Below are 7,189 nucleotides of genomic sequence, written 5' to 3' on the forward strand. Positions count from 1 at the left end.
GGTACTGTGGAATCTAGTACTGTATAACTGGTACTGTAGACCTGGTACTGTAGAATCTGGTACTGTAGAATCTGGTACTGTAGAATTTAGTACTGTATATCTGGTACTGTAGAACTGGTACTGTAGAATCTAGTACTGTATATCTGATACTGTAGAATCTAGTACTGTAGAATCTGGTACTGTATAACTGGTACTGTAGAATCTGGTACTGTATAACTGGTACTGTATAACTGGTACTGTATAACTGGTACTGTAGAATCTAGTACTGTATAACTGGTACTGTAGAATCTGGTACTGTATAACTGGTACTGTATAACTGGTACTGTAGAATCTGGTACTGTATAACTGGTACTGTATAACTGGTACTGTAGAATCTGGTACTGTAGAATCTGGTACTGTAGAATCTAGTACTGTATATCTGGTACTGTAGAATCTGGTACTGTAGAATCTAGTACTGTAGAATCTAGTACTGTAGAACTGGTACTGTAGAATCTGGTACTGTAGAATCTGGTACTGTGGAATCTAGTACTGTATAACTGGTACTGTAGACCTGGTACTGTAGAATCTGGTACTGTAGAATCTGGTACTGTAGAATCTAGTACTGTATATCTGATACTGTAGAATCTAGTACTGTAGAATCTGGTACTGTAGAATCTGGTACTGTAGAATCTAGTACTGTATAACTGGTACTGTAGAATCTAGTACTGTAGAATCTAGTACTGTATAACTGGTACTGTAGAATCTGGTACTGTAGAATCTAGTACTGTATATCTGGTACTGTAGAATCTAGTACTGTATAACTGGTACTGTAGAATCTAGTATTGTAGAATCTAGTACTGTATAACTGGTACTGTAGAATCTAGTACTGTATAACTGGTACTGTAGAATCTGGTACTGTAGAATCTAGTACTGTATATCTGGTACTGTAGAATCTAGTACTGTATAACTGGTACTGTAGAATCTAGTACTGTAGAATCTAGTACTGTATATCTGGTACTGTAGAATCTGGTACTGTAGAATCTGGTACTGTATAACTGGTACTGTATAACTGGTACTGTATAACTGGTACTGTATAACTGGTACTGTAGAATCTGGTATTGTAGAATCTAGTACTGTAGAATCTGGTACTGTATAACTGGTACTGTATAACTGGTACTGTATAACTGGTACTGTATAACTGGTACTGTATAACTGGTACTGTAGAATCTGGTATTGTAGAATCTAGTACTGTAGAATCTGGTACTGTATAACTGGTACTGTATAACTGGTACTGTATAACTGGTACTGTATAACTGGTACTGTAGAATCTGGTATTGTAGAATCTAGTACTGTAGAATCTAGTACTGTATATCTGGTACTGTAGAATCTAGTACTGTATAACTGGTACTGTAGAATCTGGTACTGTAGAATCTAGTACTGTATATCTGGTACTGTAGAATCTGGTACTGTAGAATCTGGTACTGTAGAATCTAGTACTGTATAACTGGTACTGTAGAATCTAGTACTGTATAACTGGTACTGTAGAATCTGGTACTGTATAACTGGTACTGTAGAATCTAGTACTGTAGAATCTGGTACTGTAGAATCTGGTACTGTAGAATCTAGTACTGTATAACTGGTACTGTAGAATCTGGTACTGTAGAATCTAGTACTGTATATCTGGTACTGTAGAATCTAGTACTGTATAACTGGTACTGTAGAATCTAGTACTGTAGAATCTAGTACTGTATAACTGGTACTGTAGAATCTAGTACTGTATAACTGGTACTGTAGAATCTGGTACTGTAGAATCTAGTACTGTATATCTGGTACTGTAGAATCTAGTACTGTATAACTGGTACTGTAGAATCTAGTACTGTAGAATCTAGTACTGTATATCTGGTACTGTAGAATCTGGTACTGTAGAATCTGGTACTGTAGAATCTGGTACTGTGGAATCTAGTACTGTATAACTGGTACTGTAGACCTGGTACTGTAGAATCTGGTACTGTAGAATCTGGTACTGTAGAATTTAGTACTGTATATCTGGTACTGTAGAACTGGTACTGTAGAATCTAGTACTGTATATCTGATACTGTAGAATCTAGTACTGTAGAATCTGGTACTGTATAACTGGTACTGTAGAATCTGGTACTGTATAACTGGTACTGTATAACTGGTACTGTAGAACTAGTACTGTAGAATCTAGTACTGTAGAATCTGGTACTGTATAACTGGTACTGTATAACTGGTACTGTAGAATCTGGTACTGTATAACTGGTACTGTATAACTGGTACTGTAGAATCTGGTACTGTAGAATCTGGTACTGTAGAATCTAGTACTGTATATCTGGTACTGTAGAATCTGGTACTGTAGAATCTAGTACTGTAGAATCTAGTACTGTAGAACTGGTACTGTAGAATCTGGTACTGTAGAATCTGGTACTGTAGAATCTGGTACTGTATAACTGGTACTGTAGACCTGGTACTGTAGAATCTGGTACTGTAGAATCTGGTACTGTAGAATCTAGTACTGTATATCTGATACTGTAGAATCTAGTACTGTAGAATCTGGTACTGTAGAATCTGGTACTGTAGAATCTAGTACTGTATAACTGGTACTGTAGAATCTAGTACTGTAGAATCTAGTACTGTATAACTGGTACTGTAGAATCTGGTACTGTAGAATCTAGTACTGTATATCTGGTACTGTAGAATCTAGTACTGTATAACTGGTACTGTAGAATCTAGTATTGTAGAATCTAGTACTGTATAACTGGTACTGTAGAATCTAGTACTGTATAACTGGTACTGTAGAATCTGGTACTGTAGAATCTAGTACTGTATATCTGGTACTGTAGAATCTAGTACTGTATAACTGGTACTGTAGAATCTAGTACTGTAGAATCTAGTACTGTATATCTGGTACTGTAGAATCTGGTACTGTAGAATCTGGTACTGTAGAATCTGGTACTGTATAACTGGTACTGTATAACTGGTACTGTATAACTGGTACTGTATAACTGGTACTGTATAACTGGTACTGTAGAATCTGGTACTGTAGAATCTGGTACTGTATAACTGGTACTGTATAACTGGTACTGTATAACTGGTACTGTATAACTGGTACTGTATAACTGGTACTGTAGAATCTGGTATTGTAGAATCTAGTACTGTAGAATCTAGTACTGTATATCTGGTACTGTAGAATCTAGTACTGTATAACTGGTACTGTAGAATCTGGTACTGTAGAATCTAGTACTGTATATCTGGTACTGTAGAATCTGGTACTGTAGAATCTGGTACTGTAGAATCTAGTACTGTATAACTGGTACTGTAGAATCTAGTACTGTATAACTGGTACTGTAGAATCTGGTACTGTATAACTGGTACTGTAGAATCTAGTACTGTAGAATCTGGTACTGTAGAATCTGGTACTGTAGAATCTAGTACTGTATATCTGATACTATAGAATCTAGTACTGTAGAATCTGGTACTGTATAACTGGTACTGTAGAATCTGGTACTGTAGAATCGGTACTGTAGAATCTAGTACTGTAGAATCTAGTACTGTATAACTGGTACTGTAGAATCTGGTACTGTAGAATCTAGTACTGTATATCTGGTACTGTAGAATCTAGTACTGTATAACTGGTACTGTAGAATCTAGTACTGTAGAATCTAGTACTGTATAACTGGTACTGTAGAATCTAGTACTGTATAACTGGTACTGTAGAATCTGGTACTGTAGAATCTAGTACTGTATATCTGGTACTGTAGAATCTAGTACTGTATAACTGGTACTGTAGAATCTAGTACTGTAGAATCTAGTACTGTATATCTGGTACTGTAGAATCTGGTACTGTAGAATCTGGTACTGTAGAATCTGGTACTGTGGAATCTAGTACTGTATAACTGGTACTGTAGACCTGGTACTGTAGAATCTGGTACTGTAGAATCTGGTACTGTAGAATTTAGTACTGTATATCTGGTACTGTAGAACTGGTACTGTAGAATCTAGTACTGTATATCTGATACTGTAGAATCTAGTACTGTAGAATCTGGTACTGTATAACTGGTACTGTAGAATCTGGTACTGTATAACTGGTACTGTATAACTGGTACTGTATAACTGGTACTGTAGAATCTAGTACTGTATAACTGGTACTGTAGAATCTGGTACTGTATAACTGGTACTGTATAACTGGTACTGTAGAATCTGGTACTGTATAACTGGTACTGTATAACTGGTACTGTAGAATCTGGTACTGTAGAATCTGGTACTGTAGAATCTAGTACTGTATATCTGGTACTGTAGAATCTGGTACTGTAGAATCTAGTACTGTAGAATCTAGTACTGTAGAACTGGTACTGTAGAATCTGGTACTGTAGAATCTGGTACTGTAGAATCTGGTACTGTGGAATCTAGTACTGTATAACTGGTACTGTAGACCTGGTACTGTAGAATCTGGTACTGTAGAATCTGGTACTGTAGAATCTAGTACTGTATATCTGATACTGTAGAATCTAGTACTGTAGAATCTGGTACTGTAGAATCTGGTACTGTAGAATCTAGTACTGTATAACTGGTACTGTAGAATCTAGTACTGTAGAATCTAGTACTGTATAACTGGTACTGTAGAATCTGGTACTGTAGAATCTAGTACTGTATATCTGGTACTGTAGAATCTAGTACTGTATAACTGGTACTGTAGAATCTAGTATTGTAGAATCTAGTACTGTATAACTGGTACTGTAGAATCTAGTACTGTATAACTGGTACTGTAGAATCTGGTACTGTAGAATCTAGTACTGTATATCTGGTACTGTAGAATCTAGTACTGTATAACTGGTACTGTAGAATCTAGTACTGCAGAATCTAGTACTGTATATCTGGTACTGTAGAATCTGGTACTGTAGAATCTGGTACTGTATAACTGGTACTGTATAACTGGTACTGTATAACTGGTACTGTATAACTGGTACTGTATAACTGGTACTGTAGAATCTGGTATTGTAGAATCTAGTACTGTAGAATCTAGTACTGTATATCTGGTACTGTAGAATCTAGTACTGTATAACTGGTACTGTAGAATCTGGTACTGTAGAATCTAGTACTGTATATCTGGTACTGTAGAATCTGGTACTGTAGAATCTGGTACTGTAGAATCTAGTACTGTATAACTGGTACTGTAGAATCTAGTACTGTATAACTGGTACTGTAGAATCAGGTACTGTATAACTGGTACTGTAGATTCTAGTACTGTAGAATCTGGTACTGTAGAATCTGGTACTGTAGAATCTAGTACTGTATATCTGATACTATAGAATCTAGTACTGTAGAATCTGGTACTGTATAACTGGTACTGTAGAATCTGGTACTGTAGAATCGGTACTGTAGAATCTAGTACTGTAGAATCTAGTACTGTATAACTGGTACTGTAGAATCTGGTACTGTAGAATCTAGTACTGTATATCTGGTACTGTAGAATCTAGTACTGTATAACTGGTACTGTAGAATCTAGTACTGTAGAATCTAGTACTGTATAACTGGTACTGTAGAATCTAGTACTGTATAACTGGTACTGTAGAATCTGGTACTGTAGAATCTAGTACTGTATATCTGGTACTGTAGAATCTAGTACTGTATAACTGGTACTGTAGAATCTAGTACTGTAGAATCTAGTACTGTATATCTGGTACTGTAGAATCTGGTACTGTAGAATCTGGTACTGTAGAATCTGGTACTGTGGAATCTAGTACTGTATAACTGGTACTGTAGACCTGGTACTGTAGAATCTGGTACTGTAGAATCTGGTACTGTAGAATTTAGTACTGTATATCTGGTACTGTAGAACTGGTACTGTAGAATCTAGTACTGTATATCTGATACTGTAGAATCTAGTACTGTAGAATCTGGTACTGTATAACTGGTACTGTAGAATCTGGTACTGTATAACTGGTACTGTATAACTGGTACTGTATAACTGGTACTGTAGAATCTAGTACTGTATAACTGGTACTGTAGAATCTGGTACTGTATAACTGGTACTGTATAACTGGTACTGTAGAATCTGGTACTGTATAACTGGTACTGTATAACTGGTACTGTAGAATCTGGTACTGTAGAATCTGGTACTGTAGAATCTAGTACTGTATATCTGGTACTGTAGAATCTGGTACTGTAGAATCTAGTACTGTAGAATCTAGTACTGTAGAACTGGTACTGTAGAATCTGGTACTGTAGAATCTGGTACTGTAGAATCTGGTACTGTGGAATCTAGTACTGTATAACTGGTACTGTAGACCTGGTACTGTAGAATCTGGTACTGTAGAATCTGGTACTGTAGAATCTAGTACTGTATATCTGATACTGTAGAATCTAGTACTGTAGAATCTGGTACTGTAGAATCTGGTACTGTAGAATCTAGTACTGTATAACTGGTACTGTAGAATCTAGTACTGTAGAATCTAGTACTGTATAACTGGTACTGTAGAATCTGGTACTGTAGAATCTAGTACTGTATATCTGGTACTGTAGAATCTAGTACTGTATAACTGGTACTGTAGAATCTAGTATTGTAGAATCTAGTACTGTATAACTGGTACTGTAGAATCTAGTACTGTATAACTGGTACTGTAGAATCTGGTACTGTAGAATCTAGTACTGTATATCTGGTACTGTAGAATCTAGTACTGTATAACTGGTACTGTAGAATCTAGTACTGTAGAATCTAGTACTGTATATCTGGTACTGTAGAATCTGGTACTGTAGAATCTGGTACTGTAGAATCTGGTACTGTGGAATCTAGTACTGTATAACTGGTACTGTAGACCTGGTACTGTAGAATCTGGTACTGTAGAATCTGGTACTGTAGAATTTAGTACTGTATATCTGGTACTGTAGAACTGGTACTGTAGAATCTAGTACTGTATATCTGGAACTGTAAAACTGGTACTGTAGAATCTGGTACTGTAGAATCTGGTACTGTAGAATCTGGTACTGTATAACTGGTACTGTATAACTGGTACTGTATAACTGGTACTGTAGAATCTGGTACTGTAGAATCTGGTACTGTATAACTGGTACTGTATAACTGGTACTGTAGAATCTGGTACTGTATAACTGGTACTGTATAACTGGTACTGTAGAATCTGGTACTGTAGAATCTGGTACTTTAGAATCTAGTACTGTATATCTGGTACTGTAG

The sequence above is a fragment of the Salmo salar genome, chromosome ssa06 (genome assembly GCF_905237065.1).
Source record: "Salmo salar chromosome ssa06, Ssal_v3.1, whole genome shotgun sequence".
Taxonomy (NCBI): domain Eukaryota; kingdom Metazoa; phylum Chordata; class Actinopteri; order Salmoniformes; family Salmonidae; genus Salmo; species Salmo salar.